Raw genomic sequence first — 19,792 nt, 5'->3', positions numbered from 1 at the left:
TTTATTTGTTTTTGGCTTTTGTTGGGTTTTTTTCTGCCAGTGGCATCCAGCAGACAACAATGTGCTTTACTTTGAATTTTCAGATGAGACTAAAACTGTTGTAGCCGTGCCAGAGGGCCGTGACTCTCAATGAATCATGCAGTGTGTGTATGTGATTGTGTGTGTGTGATTGCGTATGTGTGTGAATGTGAGTGGCCACGACAACCCCAACCAGTGTCCTGTCTTAACTGTGAAGTATACCTATATAATGACATTTCTGTACGGAGGAAGTTGTAGTTAAGATTACTTTCCCTTTTTTTTTATAAACAATCGCAGAGAGACAAATGGATTTTATTATATGTCTCCGTGTGTTTACCAATCAGAGGTGTGCGTGGTTGGCCAGCGGCCAGTGAAGGGTTGAGACTCTCATTGACATTTTTTTGCGGTCCCCAGTACCTCAGAGCCATCATGAAGTGAAAGGAAGCAATAATGAGACACATGAGGAAGAAGAAAAAGCCAATTTAATTTGATATTTTATAATATAACTGTTTTCTCAGCAAAGCAAACTGGTGTTTAGAGATGTCAGGACGAGATGGGTGCTGGGAAAAAGGAACAATATCTCCCCTTTCCATTCTTCCCCCCCCTAGCTGCCTCTCAGTATGCCCGGGTCTGCCTGACCCTGACCCGAGGCCCCCGTGGGCTCTGCAGTCCATTCTGAAGGAGGGAATGTGAGATGTGGCTGTCTGACTGGGTCCGTGAGGCCCGGCCGCTTGGGAGGTTCCATTCAGCCTCTTCTGCCCGACACTGAGCCTCTTTGTGCCCCGAGAAGCAGGAGGAGACTGCGGCAACAAATAGCCGTTAAGAGTCAGAGACCTAGCCCAGCGCCGCAGCCCAGCAGAATATCAATGAGGAGGACAGCAGCTCCATCCGTCATGTGAGATGTACCAACCAGGAACCGGGCATCTTTAGTGCTTCGCCCACTCACTGGTGGTTCACTGGGAGGAGCAGAGGTTCTGAAGCTAAGGGGGCCGAGGCCAGAGCTGGGGCAACGCTAACTGTCACAATGGTCGTCCCCCTTGTGGCTTTATCCCTTTCAGTGTGTGTTTCACAACAAAGAAAACAGATGGGCATGGGTGTACTTGGGTGTGGAGTTACTCTTTCAGTCCGTTGTCTGATCTTTTGATATTTTCCGTTTTTTTTTTTTTTTTGTGTGTGTTCCCATCCGTTCTCGATTCAAATGTAGATCCAGAGATAGCTTTAGTTCATCTGGGTCACGGTGTGTTAGAGGGGCTGTTTTTTTTTGTGTCTGTCGGCTTGTGCGTGTGAGTCTCTTTGGGGTTTGTGTCCATGAATGCGTTACTCATATTGAGTGTAAAAAAAATCTGCTTTGATCAGTTGTGCTTTGGTTCTCACCCTTTCCTCTTTTGTTTCTCCCCTTGTTTCTTTCTCTATTGAGCCATTAATGTTTTGCGGCGACCCTTTGCTTGACATTCACATATCCAGGCTAACAGTGTCGGAGACCTTTGTGTGAGTTTTTGACAAATAAATTTGGGCTTAAATGGAGAAGCATATCAGAATGTACAAATTAGTGCAGGGTATCATTTGAATTTATTATTAAATAAATAATAATATTAATTATTAAACATTTATTGTTTGAAATGTTCTGTTATCCATTTGACAACAAAAGCCAAAGTAATGACATTGTCTAAACAAGAATTGCATGAAAACCTTCTCTGAAAAAGAAACTGGTAAATCTGTCCAAATTTCAATTTGAATTAAGGACTGTTCGATCCTAAAAAAAAAAAAAAAAAAAAAGATTAGAAATCAGACCAAAAACCAGCTGACAGTTGATCACAACTCAGTGCCACAGACACATTTCACCAAAGCAGCATTGAGCTTCAGCACCCTGTCCTAATAAAAAAAAAGAATATTAAAACCTACACAGCCAGAGCTGGAGGTGCTGCATCAGACAAGCTAGTGAAAGAGATTTATGAAAGCAAGGACAGAGGAGGAGGTCAGGCGGGCGAACATGATGTTACTGCATTACCGCCTCGGCACATTAGTACAGTGTATTCTTTACACATTCCCCCCTGAAACAGGTCATTAGTGCCGAGGATACGGAGAACCTCCACCACCCCGGCTGACTCCCTTTATCTCCCTCCGTCTCCAACTCTGCTGTGACCTGAGTGCTGCTTGTCTACGTGCGTGTGTGTGTGTGTGTGTGTGTGCGTTTATGTGTGTATGTGTGTGTGTGTGTGTGTGAGGCCTCTATGTCTCGGCCTGGTTCGCCCAGCCAGCCGTGTCCTCGCTCTGCATCTCCTCCGGTGTTTCACTAAACATGCTTGATTAGGCAAAGTACATTCCCGAAACCCCTCTAATGGCCTGATGAGCCCTTGAGAAGATTACTACAGACACATTCGCCCTCAGAGGGAGGTGCACGTTCCAACCAGCTCTTTACCCGTTTACTAACCACCAGCCACACACACACACACACACACTCACTCTTGCATGCACACGCATAAATTCTCCGTCGTCCCTTTAAACCAAATCCGGGGATGCAATTGAATTAAGATCAGAAACAGAGCTCATGCTTGAAATAGGCCGACACTGACTGGTTCCTGGGGAAAGGTACGGTACATGATGTTATCTTACTGACTGGATGATTTGATTACATTCGTTCAACATTACAGGGCAGCTGAGGAATTCAGGTGTAGCCTCGTGGAAGTCAGTCTGTTTATTAGAGCCATCATCCTCCCTCTTCTCTACATACTTCATGTCATTCCCATTCCTCCTCTTTTCAACAGCTGCACTTTGTCTCCTTCTTTCAAGCTCCTTTTTTTATTAACAGACTCACACTGCTGCATCTTTCCACACACACACACACGTATTATCTCCACCTAATTTATGTCCAGGCTGCGCCTTCATCCTGTTTGTCGCTATTAAAGGTTAGCTTGTTAATATAATGAGTCGGTGACAGAAACAGAAATCAAAGTAATTCACAGAAATCCCGCTTTATTTTACATCAAATCCTTAATGTCCTTAACTTTTTTTTTTAAGACATTTTCAAAGCCTCTCATGCGGTAAATTGCTTTCCTTTCCTTAGAAATGATTTTGTTGGGAGTTTTGTTGACACATATTGCCTCTAGTCCTACACACACACACACACACACACACACACACACACACACTTATCTCTACACTGCACATATCAACACACACACACACACACACACACACACACACACACACACACACACACACACACACACACACGTGAAGTTCCCACCCAGCACCTCGTGACCCAGTCTGTCTGTGTTCTTATTTATCAGGATGTGTCTGTGTGCTTGTTTAAAGTGTCCATGCCTTTTGTGTGTGTTGGGGTTGTTTGTGCCCTGTGGCCCAGTGATGCGATGCCCCCCCCCCCCCCCCCCCCCCCCCCCCCCCCAGCCAATAACTGCCATCTTGCCCTTCAGCGCTCCACTGTGCTGTATGTGCTCTTTGCCCCAGAAAGAGTCCACAATTGGAGGCTAACTTGTACGTAATCCATCATCGCACTCCCTTCCGAGCCAACGTACGAAAGGGGGAAAATTAAAAAAGCACAAAAACAAGGCGTAAAAAAACAAAATCCACATTTTTTTGCATTTTCTTAAAGTTGTTGATGTATTGAGTCAGCACCGATCATTTCTGTCATGTTTGTTTTTCTCTATAGTTTGTTTCTGTGGTAGATATTTGGTTTGGAATTATATGGGACATTATTGTATATGATTTCAATTTTCTCTGGCGTGCCGGATTTGATGACGACAATGAAGACGAACCCCGAAGACTATCATGATTATTATGGTATTGGCAGTGACAATGAAGCGGTACTGTGAGCAGCACTGAGGTGTTGTGTGTGTGTGTGTCCCGTTTGGATGCTGAATCTGAAAGCAAACGGAGAGGACGAGGAGGAGCGAATGAACTCATACAGACTTAAGTTCTCCTGCAAAGTGGATTTTTTTCTCCTGCTACTGTGAAGGACCCCGTCGTTCTGTGGCCCCCTCCCACCAGAGGCTAGCCCCCCTCTCGTTGCCCCCCAGGGCCCTCGGGATGGTTCACGCCCGTCATCGGATGACAACACATGTCCCTACTACGTGTACATAACCTTGATGCTTACATGTAATTTAAGTGCAGTAGCTGCATGACGACACAGCCTCTGTGTGTGTACAGAAGTAGCGACGTGTGAATTTGTACAGTACATGCAAGTGTGTGTGTGTGTGTGTGTGTGTGTGTGCTTGTGTCCGCGAAAAGAAATCTGTCCGTCGTCACGCAAAAACGCAACACGTGCATGCACCCAATGACAACTGCCCAGTACACACATCCCCCTCTACACACACGCTACACGCACACAAACGCCAACACACTCCAGCAGTTGTTCGCCATTCTCCACATCGTCCTGAGCTCTGCCTGTCACTCCGCATGGAGACTTTGCTCTGTGTCAACTTTCTTATTCTAATAAACCACTCAGACATTGATCTCCAAACGTGTCGTCATTGACTGCTGTATATTTGACTTCCTCAATTGATTCATATCATTGATGATAACATTAAATAACCTGTAGCACAGTGATTATTGCAAAAGGAAATGTGTTGTTTTTTAAATACGTCTCTGGCCGGTTACCATTATGTGACTGAGTTGCACAGTAGTGGAAGAAGTGTTCAGATTGTTTATTTAAATACAAGTAGGACCACCACATTGTGAAAGTCCTGCATTAAAAATTCTACTCAAAAATAACATATGTTGTATCAGACACATGTATTTAAAGTATCAAATGCAGGGGTATTTATTATACAGAATAAAATCCTTTTTAGAGCGTTAAATCCCCAAAGTCCACAAAGATGATAAATGATCAGTTGATCATGTTTTGTAAGTAAAATCAAAGTAACTACAGCTGCCTGAGAGATGTATATTTTACTCTGAAATGTATTGTAGTAGAAGTATTAAGAAGCTCTGAATGGAAATACTCAAGGAGGGGGCAAGTACCTCAAAATTGTACTTAAGCACAGCACACCTGTTTACTTATGTAGAGAAACAATAACGTAAGACTAGTGTTTAAAAGCCACAGTAGCTGTTTTCTTTTACTGATAAATAGTTTTACTTGAATCAATTAAGGTGATATTGCCAAGTGTATGTGTTAGCCAACCCTGTTAAACTGGGCAAAGTTGACATATTAGATATTTATCATAGTTTGCTATTTAGAAAGTAGAGCTGAAATCCTGCAGCTGCAGCGGTAGACTGTATATAAAAAGAGATCTGAGAAGAAGCTGCAGGTGTACCTGCGGCCGCTAGGGGGCGGTATAACACTAGCCTACCCTTATGTTTGCGTTCAGGGACCGTGGCCGCGCTATTTCTGGCTAACATGCTAAATGCTAACATTACTTCCGTATTAACTGAGGAAGATTTACCTTATGTGGGGTGTGCGAGAACGTTTGGACTGGTTATACTGGGACAGAGGGACCGAGTGGACTGGTTCTATCGTTCTTGAGAATGACCGAGAAGGAGAAGTTGAATTGGCGCAGACTCTGACTTCACGTGCCATTCAGACAGTTGAGTGCAACAGCATTCATTAAACACACTGCTGAACTAGCTAGCTTGATCTCTCCGGGTCAGAACGTCAACAAACACTTCGTCGCCATCACGCTGTTGCCTAGCAACATAGTCGCGAGCGTTCTACACCGGTCTGTCGCAGCGGTGCAGAGTCTCCTTTGCCACAGCTGCCCCTGCTGTGGAGTTTTTCATTTTACATACATGTTCACGTTGTTTGCTTGGTGACATTTAATGCAACTGTTGATTCTTACTTAATTGTCAGGCGCCTTTGTGTCTGAGTTTAGTGTATTTTCTTCTAGTTCATTCTACACTGAGGAAGGCAGTTGTATATTCATAATTAATAGCAGTAGTTGTGAGCACAGACTGCAGAGTGCACAGCCATTAACATAGGGGCTCTTGTTGATGCTGATGTTGTTCCTCTGGTGTATTAGCTGACATTTATTGCAATCTATTTTTAGCCTACTCTTTAATTCAACAGTAGTATCATATATCATAACCCCCTCACCCTTCTTACATGAAACGCAGTCACTGACCTACTTTTTTTTCTCTTAGGCCACTATTTCCTCCTCTGAGAGCTCTGAGCAGCATTAGAACTCGGAGCTGCACACTGTTGTGGTGTAGTACCACCAGTCTTCATTAGAGGGAGCTGTATCTCTAAAAGACACTTTATCAGGGTTGCAATAAATGCCAAAAGCCTGGAGCAAGACTTCTGCATTTTCACTAGAACAATCATAAAAAAAAAAATTGTAAATCAGTGAGAGAAATTGTCATTTACCTGTCACTTCATATTGCCAGTGTAGAGAGATATCTACTCCCCTCCCCCAACCCTCACCCCAAACCAGCTCTTCTTCTCTCTGGGGAGCTTATCAGGCCATTTCACATCTGTTGAGTGGTGGAGGACTGTGAGGTACCTGTCAGGAGCTCTCCTTCGCCGATGTTTTATGGGACTGAAGCCCTCCAGTGCTGCAGTACTGGAGTGATAGGAACGAAGGAGGAGGAGGAGGAGGAGGGAGGTGGACGGTGACTTGTTCTCTCTCTCCTCTGCAGATTTAAGGTGACTGCATGTGCCAGCTTTAGGAGAATTTACAGCTTGTTTACACCCAGACCAGACCTGTGAAGCAGTATGAGGGAGTGTACGTGACACTATGCAATACATCATCTATCTATCTATCTATCTATCTATCTATCTATCTATCTATCTATCTATCTATCTATCTATCTATCTATCTATCTATCTATCTATCTATCTATCTATCTATCTATCATTCTGTCTGTCTGTCTTTGCTTTTCTTTACTTTTCTTCCTTCCTGTCCTTCCCTCCTGCAACCTCGACACACACACACACACACACACACACACACACACACACACACACACACACACACACACACACACACACACACACACACACACACACACACACACACACACACACACACACACACACTCTCTCATTATGATGAATCTGATTAATGAAGAGGCTGAAACGGTGCCACTGGGTATACTCTCCTTGATTTCACTCCCTACTCCACAGCTGAGCTCCATGTAATGCCAGCTGGCATTTCAATATTTTGGTCTCCAAATACTTCCTTTTCCTAATTGTTTTCTTCATACTGTTTGTTTGTGTACGACTAGACAAATGTAGGTTTTTACCAAAAACAACATGTTGTGTGTGCCAGAGTGGTAGACACATTTTAATATTGTATTGTCATCGGGGTGTGTGAGGGAAGAAGCTTTTCAGCAGCATAATAACAAATTAACGGTTTTAATTACCAAAATGTAACGTCCAAACCACTAACAACAGCTTGATCCAACACAATCGTCAGTTAACAGGGAAAAGTGATGCGAGAATCAAATCATTTAATGAACACATTAACTGAAACATTTATACCTTTCTGGTCAATCATGGACACTGAAATGGCTGACAGGTGGACACAAGATAAATTGTACTCCACTGTTTTACTTTGCTCTATAATTTAGTGAGACCTTATAATTTAACAAACAAAGAGGCCAATGTGTTTCTGCTTGTGGCCCTGATGACCCTGATGACCCTGATGAAAGATTAAATGATTTCAGTCTCACAGTAAAGCTGATCTTTTGCAGAGAGAAGAGGAGGTTTTGACCTCTCAGTCGCTTTGATATTAATGAAACAATGTAGCTTTTACAGAGGTCAAATTAATTGGTTTTGGGAAACACAACTCACGACCTTAACATTGTGTCATTCAGACACATGGTGGAAAGGTCATGATGTTAACATTGATACAGGGATGCTTAATTGATAAGCAAACTTCCTACACACACATAAAAAATGGAGTTATGCGGGTGTGATAAACCTGAAAACCCTGCATCCAACAAAAAACAAAAGCATATACATATATAAGTATAATTTTTTTAATTAGTGTATTTTCTGTCATCGTTTCTTTCTATCTGTAATGTAAGATGTTGCTCATAAATCAGACAATATTCCTCACACAATAACTGCTGTAGCATATTGCAGGTGCTTTGCAATAACCATCTTGACCACCAGGTGGCGGTGTTAGCTGTTGGGGAAAAAAAAATACTAAAACAGAGCTGAAACCTCTCAAATCCATAAAAGAGTGAATTTAATTAGTTGCTCTCCTCCAGCGTTTATTCCCAGTTGGCTCAGAGAGGGATCAAAACCAAATCCAATCCAAAGCACAATTCGTATTTGTTCACCAAAATATTTTAAATATTTTACACAAAATGCTTGGAATGTAATAACTGATTGAGAACCACATGAGGAAATGAGTGGGGACAAGCATATCAGTAAGAGGGGGATAATGAAATAAGAATACAATGAATGCAAGTTTATGTTGATAGGCAGAACCTTAAAATCTAATCTGGCACCTGGCGTGGGAGCAGAGAGCCCCCAGGTGGACACACTGTATAACTTTTGAGTGTGCTAAATTAATTACATGCAGGATATTTCACATTCCATGTTAGCCTGTGGCATGTTGTCTGTACCGGTTTATCCAAAGAAGCACACTTGAATCATTCTTATGCGTTAGGAGTAGTTGTGTTGCGTTAGCTGAAGGACAGTCACAGTGTTAGATGAGCTGCTACACATCATGAGGTCATAGTCCTTTTTTAATGTATATATTTGGAGGTGATCTGGTGATTTGTTGGTTTGGTGAGATGTCTGTGGAAGTAGAATTAATGCTCAAGGTCCAGCTGCTTAAAGTTTTATTTTGCTTTATGTGTAAACTCTGCATTCTTGTTTATTTTCTGTGCAGTAACTTTGCGCTTAGAGATACAAGAGCTACCTAACTAGGCCAGTTAAGTTCACTGCAGTAAGATAGCTACATAATTAATTCACTTAAATTCACTACTCAGCTATGTATGAACACAAAACTCTGCCTGTTTGGAGGACTGGGAGCTCTGCAGTGCAGCCGTCCAGGTGTACTCTGCAACCTGAATCTTATCAATTTCTTTTCATCCAAACATATCTTTCTAACTTTGTTTCGTGTGATTTCTAAGTGGAGTTTGATAGCTGTACATTAAATGCAATAAACCTCTGTGAGTCACCGAGAGCGCTTTAGGCCTAATTACAGTCAGCAGCGTTTGTGGGGATGGGTAGGTGTAATTGGAAAATCAACAGGGTGCGTGCGTAAATGTGTAGGCCCTAATTGGCAAGTCAGCAGGGTGCGCAGCTGCACCCTGTGCAAACAGTGTGGGAAAGAGACGACAAACATCCTCATGAAAAACAAACACCTCTGAGTTTGTGTTTTTTTGTTTTTTTTGCATCTGCAGTCACAGCACTGCAAAGACATGCATGAGAAGCAGATATTTCATCACCGCCGGCTACAGTCTGTGAGCTGTAAGTAAACATGTTTTTTATACTTCCCGTGCGTTATGGTGTGTAATGCCTCAGGCACCTTTTGTCGTCCATCACAATAATATGATCCCAATGTCCCCGCTTCTACCTCAAGCAGGGGATTTATTTTCCCCGACATCATTCCTCCTCTCTCTTTCCACTTGTTTCCTGTCACCTAAACCATCCACTATCACTCAAAGCATCTTTTTTTTTTTACATAGATTTAAAACAGAACTTACTTCTTTTTTTTTTAAATAAGCAAACCAAAGACTCTAACGCTGATGATGACATCACAAAGCCACTTTCTAAATGCAGCTGTAAATTGTCTGCACCCCCTTTGTTTCCAGCAGTGTGATACCCTTTGCAGTAGTTTGATCATCTTTTCTCACATGGTGCAGTTTTGCCGGCAACTGAGTAAAATGAGCAGCTTTTGACGGAACAGAATGTTTTGCATATCAAAGTGTGTGTGGCAGTAACACGGCCCCAGAGACTCAAATATGACAGATAATACTGCATAGTGCAAAATAGGCCAATTATCCCAAAGTCTGATATCATATCATTACTGCACTGCAGTGTTCAAAGAAAAAGTAAACCATTTCTTTTTCAAAATAAGTGTAAAGACAAAATTAGATTTTATATACTTCAGCAGTCACTGAGATTAGAAGAGAGATATGTTTGCATCACATTCAATCAAAATGTCATTAACTGCTATAGTTCATTCATTCACTCCTTTCCGGTGTTAACCATACTTCTGTATGTAGGGCAATGTTTTTTTAATGAATGAACTCAGGGTTTTCTCTTATATGAGCTGCCTGTGTGACAAGGCTGCAGGACACCTGGATTTAAACTTGATGAAAGAGTTTATCGAGGCAGTAGAGAAGAATACTTTTTGCCTGATGGGGTCTTTTGTCCTGTTTCTCCCTCTGTACTCTCTTTAATGCAACCTTCATTTTTTTTTTGCCTCAATCGCTTTCTCAATTTTCCAGTAAATTGTCCTCATTTTGTTTTTCTTTGCCTCAGCACATAAAGGTGTTTACCTGCTTTATGTGATCCTGAGATTACATTGTCCAGCTTTGCTTGTTGGTGAGGCAACCAGGCGTTTCCATGGAAACCCAGTTCAGGGGTCAGCATGTTGCAGAGGCACTTTGCCAAGCAAGATGTTAAAAAAAAGCAGTAAATTGAGTAACCGTGACTGGACTTTGAGTGAATTCTGGGTGTTCATGCTGTGCCGTTTCCTCTTCATGTTAAAACATAAACATTGGGGTTTGTCCACTCATCCAGCTCCCTGAAACCTACTTCACCCGTTTGCAAATCAAACAAAGTGCAACGATTTCATGTCCCTGAAACACACGTGTGTGTAACTGCATTCAATTTCAGGTGTTAAAATGCTATTTAATCCGACTGTATTAGTATTCATTTAACCTTTTTATTTCATCTTTTATTTTAGCTTGTGTCTTTGTGACATCTGTGCGTGGGTGCGTGCCGCATGTGTGCTTATGTTTTGTGGCTATATATTTGTGTCAGTGTGCCAGGCCCGGTCCTGGTGATTATCTGTAGTTCTGATGTGCCGTAACACAACGCCGGCTGGATTAATGGAAAGCTGAGCTTCCTCCGAGCCGTTACGGATCATTCGCCGCGATACGTCTTATCTTGTGCCTTGTCTTACCGCCGTCCACGAGCTGAAAGCGAGACCAACGGGACTGATACGCAGCACATGCTTTCTCTGACCCGGTCAGCTCGGCCTCGTCGCTCACCTCATAGTCAGAGAATGATCTCTAGATCACCGTTTGATGAGGACAGATCCAGAGTGAGCGTCTTTGTCTAGATTTAGGCTACTGTCACAGTAGTAGGCCTAGAAAAGATGTATGCTAAATGAATTTCATGCAGGATATTTCACATTCCACGTTTAATCTGTACATAACCGCTTGTGTTTGCGTGCAGAGATATGAAATAACTTATTGTATTATATGGATTGTTAAAGGTTCTTGATATTGAATACAGAGCAGCGATTCTCTTTGCACGTTTCTCAACATGGTGAAGACTGAGCCGGCAGCTAGAAGCTATCAGTGCGAACAGCAAAAACTGTGCAAACAATGCCAACAGTGCCGACAGCTAACAGTGCTAACCCGGGGTTGTTAATCAGTGGGATTGCTACACACAGAGCAGGACAGCGACTTCATTCTCTGCTCAAGTAGACATTACTCCCCTGATTCTTTACGTAGCAAATTGTAGTTTGCTGCCATATTGATGCTCTGAATGCTCTATATATAACCTTTAAGGACTTAGTGAACAGACATTTGAATGTGTCTGAGCAAAGATGCAGTAAGTCGCTGAGTGTGTGTGTGTGTGTGTGTGTGTGTGTGTGTGTGTGTGTGTGTGTGTGTGTGTGTGTGTGTGTGTGTGTGTGTGTGTGTGTGTGTGTGTGTGAAGGTAATGAATGTGTCCATGTGTTCTTTTGAGTTTCAGGCCTTGAAAATGAGGACATTTACTCCAAAGAGCTGTTGTTCAAAAGGAGTAGTTCTGTGATTAGGGAAGTACGCTTATTCGCTTACTTGAAAGGATTAAATGAGAAAATTGATACCACTCTTAGACGTGAGAGGGATGTCAGTGTTTTCATTTCCCCAAATTGTCACATTGAGCGTGTCCTTCTGCGTTTAAACCCATTATTGCACTTTCTTTCAATGTGTAGTTCACTGGTTGTGCATGTTCGAATGTGCACAATAGATTCAAATTGTCCATTATCATGTGTCATCACCGTCCTATTCACTCCTCCATTCATCACCGCTCTGTGTTGTAACAAGTAACAGGATGAGAAAGATCGCGGCGTTGCCCTGTATGTACGACGACGAGGGAAAATGCTCTGAGCTTCAGACTTAAAGAAAGCAGGTTTGACTTTCCACTCGTTTGTTTACATCCTGCATCATGCCTGTTTCTAATATCAATATTATTATCATCCCACATGCTCTACTGGTGAGAAAGGTCATTTAAAATCCAACTTTTTATCAGCTAATTGGTTGTGATCAGATAATGATGATGGATATACTAACAAAATAGGACCAATATTGTTAAGAACCAGCTTCTCCAAATCCAAAACGCTGCAAATTCAGCTAGTTTTACTGTGGATTTAAAGTCAGACAGCTCTGTGTATATATATATGATTTTTAAAGAGATTAAGTTTCTTGTTTACAGCCACTGGGACTTTCCATTATCACAAGGTGTAATTTTACATTTTACCCCTGATTGCCTCATTCACATCCACTTAGAGCAGATGAGCAACCAAAACATCACTTCATTTCAGCTGCTTTTGTTCACCTACCCAGAAAACGACCCAGTCTTCTTTGTAAACACGCCAATGTCACGCTGCACGAGAACAATCGGTCTCCATGACAATAGATCAGCAGCTATTTTGTGCATGTGTGGACGCATGTTTCACCCTAGAACGTTGTGATCAATGATATATGACTCTTTGCTCTCGCGAAAATTAAGCATTTCATCATCGCTTTCATCTGCGAAGGTCGTCTAATAACGAGAAAGGAACTGAGTGTCACCCAGCATGCCATTTATAATTAGTTTAACTACAGAAATCTGTTTTGCTAAATACCAGTCGCCCTCCCATCCAACTAATGTATCAGAATAAATACATTTGTAAAGCTATAAGGCAGTACCAATGCAAAATATTCTTCTTTCTTTTCTTCTTGGGTATTTTTAAACATGTGAAATGTGATTTTTTTTTTAACACGCATGATTATTATATTTATACCATTATTAGCCTTAAAACCTCTCTCGCTCTTACTCTCTCTCTCTCCCTCCCTCCCTCTCTCTTTCTCTCTCTCCTTTCTCTCTTTCTCTGACTGTCCTTAATCCATTTACCTCTTTTATCCACAGATTGCACAACTGATCACAAGTTGCTATCACAAGATGTGGAACAATCACAGCGTTTGTGAAACTGGACGGGGAAACACGAATATCTTTGTTGTCTTGTCTGTGTCCTCATTTTTCTGAAACCGACATGCTGCGACACATTTTTTTTTTTTTTTTTACAAATTCTATTTATTCTTACAAACAGACTAATTAATTGTCCCTGTTGCCTGTCTTAAACACCAAAGAAACTAAAAAAATAAATAAAAAAGAAAGAAGTTGAACTGTCCTGGGATACGGTTTGATCTGTTATTCACAACATGTGGCACAATTAGCATCAGGTCAGACTAATGAGGGATTGTATACTGATACTCTATTATGTAACGAGAAATCCTACACACTTCGAGAAGTAATTAAGGCACACAACAAATAGCTCAGTAAATAACAGACGCTGCAATTACCGTTTTACGTAACGCACTGCCCATAAACAGCCTGGCACGTACAATTTGGTTATAGCAGGCAGCAACTGAAAATAATTCAGTTTGATAAAATGTTTCATATACCTGATTCAATGAGTAATTCACGTATCAATCTACAGCAGTTTCATGTAGGAACAATTTTTTCTCGACCATAATTCTTACATGAAACTGCTGTCAACAAGGTCTGCGGATTATCTTAAATAACTGTGTCGTTATTAGTGCAAAAAGACATCGCTTTTAAAAGTGTCACATGTATTTTTTGGCGCTTTGAGCAACAAAAGCAAAGTGCCATATGATCCTATAATAAAGAAGGGAAGGCAAACTTCTCTATGGCAGATATCACCAAAACAATCTAGAATGATTAACAGCACTACAGGTCAGAGGAGAAATTATTATTTTTGAGTTAAGGGTGAATTGACCGTTCAAATCATTAAACTTGAACACTTTTCTCACTTGAGAAATCAGTTGTGTTTTATTATGTGTGAAAACTTAACATTGTAGTTGTTAACAAGCATTAAAAGGCATTTCCTTTTTCTCAGGTAACCTAGAAACTCTCCTGATAAGAAACAAAGTGTTGCTCTGATCTCACCTAATGTCTCTATGTATAGAATCTGGCCATAGATTACATTTAAGCTCCCGGGGATGTCTCTGAATATTACTGAGGGGTTTATGAGCAGGAAATGATAAATCCTTGGCTGAATTCCTCCAGCAATCCAATTTGTGCAATTGACGGTATATATTTTAAAAAAAAATGCTATACTGTATCTTGTTTTTCTCTCCATACAATGATACAGCTGTGTGTTCATGGCTCTCCTCACAACTGTATTGAAAGAAAGATGGCGTCACTTACAGAATGACAGTGTTACCACCTCACCTCCAAATGCGCTAAATGCACTCACTAGAAACTAATGAACTGGACACAGTTACTGTTGTCCAACTGCCACTAACAAAAAAAAAAGATATTGATGCTTCAGGTTATTCAAGCAGTAGAAACAGGCACGTTGAATGCTTCACTGTTGTGAAATGTGGTGTCTTTGTGTGTGAGTTACATCCTCACACTGTAAGTACGTCACGTCCCTCCCTGTTGTCCCTCTCTTTTTACTCCCCCACATCTGTTCCCCTCCTCCCTTTCTTCATCTTTCACATCCTGTATCCTCTGTTCTCCATTTTCTCCCGCATATGATTTCTTTGTCTCTTTGGTATGTGCGTTACCTGTCAGTGGTCAAATATGATACTATGTTTATTGTGCAGGACTGGAACTTTTCCTCCTTGTGCAAACAGGAATGCCAGTCATATTTAAGGCACAATAAAGTATGTAAACCTATAAATTGCATGAACATATATACACAAATAAGTGACGTATGTGTTTTTCCCTGTACTAAAAGGCCCATGGATCAATGTGTAAGTGATTGCAGGACTTTTGTGGGGATGACATTTGGTTTGCACCTCAACCAATCATTTGATCATATCTTTTTAGTAAAGCACCTTTCTAACAAATGTGTGCAAATCAAACCCTTACACTAAAAGAGACTTTTGCACAATAAAAATAAAAAATGATAGTTTTAAAAATTTAAATAGATGAAAGGCAATAAAAACGTTTAGGATGTCAAAAACAATGAGAGAGTAATGAGCATAAAGCATTTTCATTTTAGCGGGGCTAAAAGGATATGAATATTTAAGTTATCATCACTTTTAGCGACACTCAGATCCGCAGGAAGGCGATCAGTGCAAAGAAATATTAAGCTGCTCAAAAGACATATGTGTTTTCTTTTTCTTCTTCTCTTTGGAGCAACTCAGAGACATGTTTCAGAGAGGCTCTCCTGTTTCACACATTACCGACATCAGATGAACAGACCAAGCAGAGTTTTGCAAAACAAGAAATAAATTAAATCAATATGAAAACTGTTGATGTTATGATTTTTAAGTGATTGCGAATACTCATGTGCCTTTACGGTTTGTCTGAGTCGTCCTCTCTTGCTTCATCTCCTTCATAGTCTCAAGGACAGAAGAAGGAATAACTTGTTTTTGCAGACTGGGCATTTGGCACTAAGTCCTGAATATATGTCACACATCAAATCCAGTTCCAAAACCTTTTTGGAGTCGGGACAAGTAACGAAATTAAACACTAAGATTGCACGAAAAAGATGCTCCAAGGCATGAAAACAACCTGTAAAAGCCCTGCACAGAGCCCTCTCCAGCAGAGCGGTTGCATAACGGGAGCTACTTTAATTGTGTGTGTGTTCAATTGATTAATCCGGCTTAGAGAGAATATTAATGCCCGAGTTCCCCAAACACACATGAACAGAATCATAATGCTCTCATTATAACCACTGGCATTCATTTACATCTGATGCAGAGAGCAGCTTTGCCAAAAAAGGGGTTTATAGTGCTGACATCTATTATGTAAGGAGTCCAAAGTGCCTTCACACGTCTCATCACCAGGGGTTGTAGTTTGGTTGCAGTGGGTTATTATTCAAAACAATCCTCACCACATGACTCTAATAAAACCAGAGAGGAGGCGGGGGGGCATACATAAACAAAGACATGTCTCTCCTGCTGAGAGAAGAGACTGTTTTAAACTGCCAAACAAAGTAATCTAACAATCTACTGTACCCTAGCAAAGAGACAACAGTGAGACAACATGTTTGTTTTTATTCTGGGGGGGAATTGAGGCAAAAAGAGAGAGTGTATTGTGGCTTAAACAATGCAGTTTATTGTAGACATTTCTGAAACATGTATACAAACAGAAAAGTTACAGAAAAGTGATGTAATTTTAATTTAAACCCAGCCTTTAAGGCGTATTAGTTTGTTTACTGAAATATCCATTGGGGTCTGGCACAAAGGCCAGTAAACAGAAACTGTGTTATTGAAAATAGATTTTTTTATTTTTTTCCGCAAACTGAGCGCAACAATAGAGAGTGATTTTATGTAAGGACAAGTGGAAGGCGTGAATATAAGTGGATGACAACAGTTTGTGGAACATGCTCGAGGGTGGAGGAGAAATGAGGGACTGGTGGATGGACATGATTGAGTTTGAAGAAGTAGGCCACCAGAGAAAAACAGAGTAGATTCTGCAAAATAATACAGAGAATGAAAAGCCAAGAGATTCAATGAAAACGAGATAATATTCATAAATACTAGATTTGCTTTCTTATATTTGGCACTGGTGGTTGAATGTTTGTGTCAGAGCAGGCGGAGGACAGATGGAAAGAGACAGAGAAACATGTGACATCCGAAGATGGGCAGAGATTTTAGATTGTGATGTTGTTGAAAGGCAGTGGCGGGATGCGGCTTTGTTCTGGTCGGCCTTGTTAAGCGTGTGCATGCAGCTCATGTGGGTTCATGTTAACACGGGTCATGTTTTGGTAAGTGGGTCAAAACACATGTCATATCTCGCTGATTCATCAGGGATAAGCAAATCCTCAACAGCATGGCGGTGGCCCGTCTTGATTCACCTTTAAACGGTCAAATAGAAATTTGGGACACAGCCTTCTTTGTGTCTCGAGGACTAAACGGCAATCGCTGCCTCGCCTCTGGACTCAAGTCTGTGCTGTTAAAAGATTATTTGTAATATCTAAAGGTTCACGTATTATTTGATAGTTTTTTAAGTATGTCATAAACACCATTCTGGTTTCTTTAGCCTAGTTGTGGTAATCATCTAACACTGCAAAGCTGTAGTCAAATAGTGTCCGTACTCACTGGACTGGATGTTGATTCAGATAAACGTCATTTTAGGGCATGTCATGTAAATATTACATTCATATGTATAAAAGCACACATACAAATCTCAAACACAGTATATTTTGTCTATGCTTTCACATCACACTATCACTGTGCACATTGCGGTAAATGATTATAAGTTCTCTTAGAAGGTCAAATACTCCGGACAGGGCATTCTAATGCCTGGCCGTACGATGGAAAAGAACAGAGACACTTAAAGAAGGAATATGCTTTTACGACCAACTGACCACAGATAACAAAGGCTCTTTTTACGACCAACTGACCAAGGCCCTCAGAAAGTCTAAAAGTCTAATCTCATTTTTGGACCTATCATATTCAACTCACAAAACCTATATAACATGATGCGCACTCTGTATAAGCGCCTTTTAGTTGCTGAACTTCTCAGTACTGCTAGGCCCGTGCACGTATAACTGCTGGGCGATATACTCCTGTTATCCTACAATAAATGTCACATTTGTTTTAAGACGAATCTGCTGTAGAAGTCTCTCTTGTTTTCCACTCAACAGGCACTAAAGCGTTGAACATTTTATGTTATGATACTTAAAATGTTCATGAAATCAAACCCTTTTTTTATTCTCTTTCTGGAGTCGGACATGTTTCACTGTCACTCAATGTATTAACGCGCTTTAATTACATCTCCATAGAGTAGTTTCTTTGTAGCGGAGTCTGACATTCCCGGGTTTAATTCTTATTGCCCAAGTATGCTTGAGGGATTAACAGGAAACAATTCAGCATGTTATCCAACTTTACTCTACCTAAAGTATATTTTACTTGATGTAATATGTAGCTAGCATTAGCAGGATAGCTAGCAGGCTAATAATTAGGTCACTCAGCAGATCAAAGAAATGTTCCTAAAATAACTCTGAACCTTTACCAGGACATCTGGTTAATACCGTGTGCCTTTTGATTTGCAAACATGTGTTGAATTACCTCCAAAGTGTTATTGTATGATTGCATTTGTATTTAGCTGAAAGGATGGGAAAAAATGGCCTCTGGGGAAGGATAGAGCGCTTTTGGTCAGACGTTAGCATCGCACTGGTTCCCAGAGACAAGGAAATAATGGGATTTTCCATTTGATTATGGATTATTCCATAAATTAAGCCCTTTGGTCAACACAAGTTTATCATATTTAAATGTTTTTTTTCAGCAAGATAATCCCCTCAAATAAACACCACCTTTGTGATTTTTGAAGAGAAATGCAATCGCCAGAACCTGACATTTAGCTGTAAGAAAACCACGGTTGCATGAGTGTGAGTTTACAGAACAAGGTTGTAAATGCGGATTAGTGATGATGTTTTGTGTCCCATTTAGACACTTGTTAGCAACCGCCTTTTTTATTCACACCTAAAACCTTCAAGAGGGGTATTTACTGACATCTTTTCTATCTGGAACAAAATGTTAAAGTACCAGAAGCTTGTTTGAACCACGGACCTTATTCAAGCATCTAACAAAAAACCTATTCAGAAAACCCATTCGTGTTTGAGACGTGGGAACTGAGCGTACAAAAATGCCAACTCATTTGTGGGTTTTTAGGACGCATTCCTGCAGCACACTATCTTTCACTGCACATATAGATAGATAGAAATAGATGGAGGGTGTGCGAGAGGAAAAAGTTGAAGATGGGGCCGCCCGGTCGGCCCTCAACAGCCCTTGAGTGATGGATGGTTTGTCCAAAACTCTCATCGCCACAGGCCAAGAACACAGAACAGAACACAGAACAGCCATGGGTTATAATTTAAAATCTTTCAAGTGTGTGTGAAATTTGAAACTTTTCAACGTTTGACTACTCGGACCAAAAACACATGTCGGCCATTATGAATTCAAAGGCCAATGTTTCCCACATACAACACAAGCGTAGAATCAGGTGCTCCTTCAGCTGCTTCCTTAAAGGTGTCACCGACTGTCCTCATACATCCTCGTCTCTTTCTCCGGAGCAGCTGTCGACGAGCAAATGGATCACACATTTGTTTTTCACGGATGCATACAAGCATGCCAAGATTATTACATGACACACACATGCAAACATGCAAAGACGCTCCTACATATATATGCGTACACGAACATAAACACACAGGATTCCAGGTGTGGCTCAAAACCAGTAATCAGGTTAGGTAATTATCACAATGGTGTGTTGACTGCTATTACGGTTAAATGTACAGCCCACCTTTTTCTTAGGTCATCAGTTTCGAGTTTAAAAACAAATCATTTTCCTGTTGGTGGTAAACAAGCGTTCTCTGAAAGCCAATCTGGCATAAGAGGAGAACACCGCTGTGTTTGTGTGTATGTGTGAGCTTTTTGCATGCACATATGTGTACAT

Source organism: Anoplopoma fimbria, chromosome 8 (genome assembly GCF_027596085.1).
Source record: "Anoplopoma fimbria isolate UVic2021 breed Golden Eagle Sablefish chromosome 8, Afim_UVic_2022, whole genome shotgun sequence".
In the NCBI taxonomy this organism is placed as follows: Eukaryota; Metazoa; Chordata; class Actinopteri; order Perciformes; family Anoplopomatidae; genus Anoplopoma; species Anoplopoma fimbria.
This window is presented reverse-complemented; position numbering follows the sequence as displayed.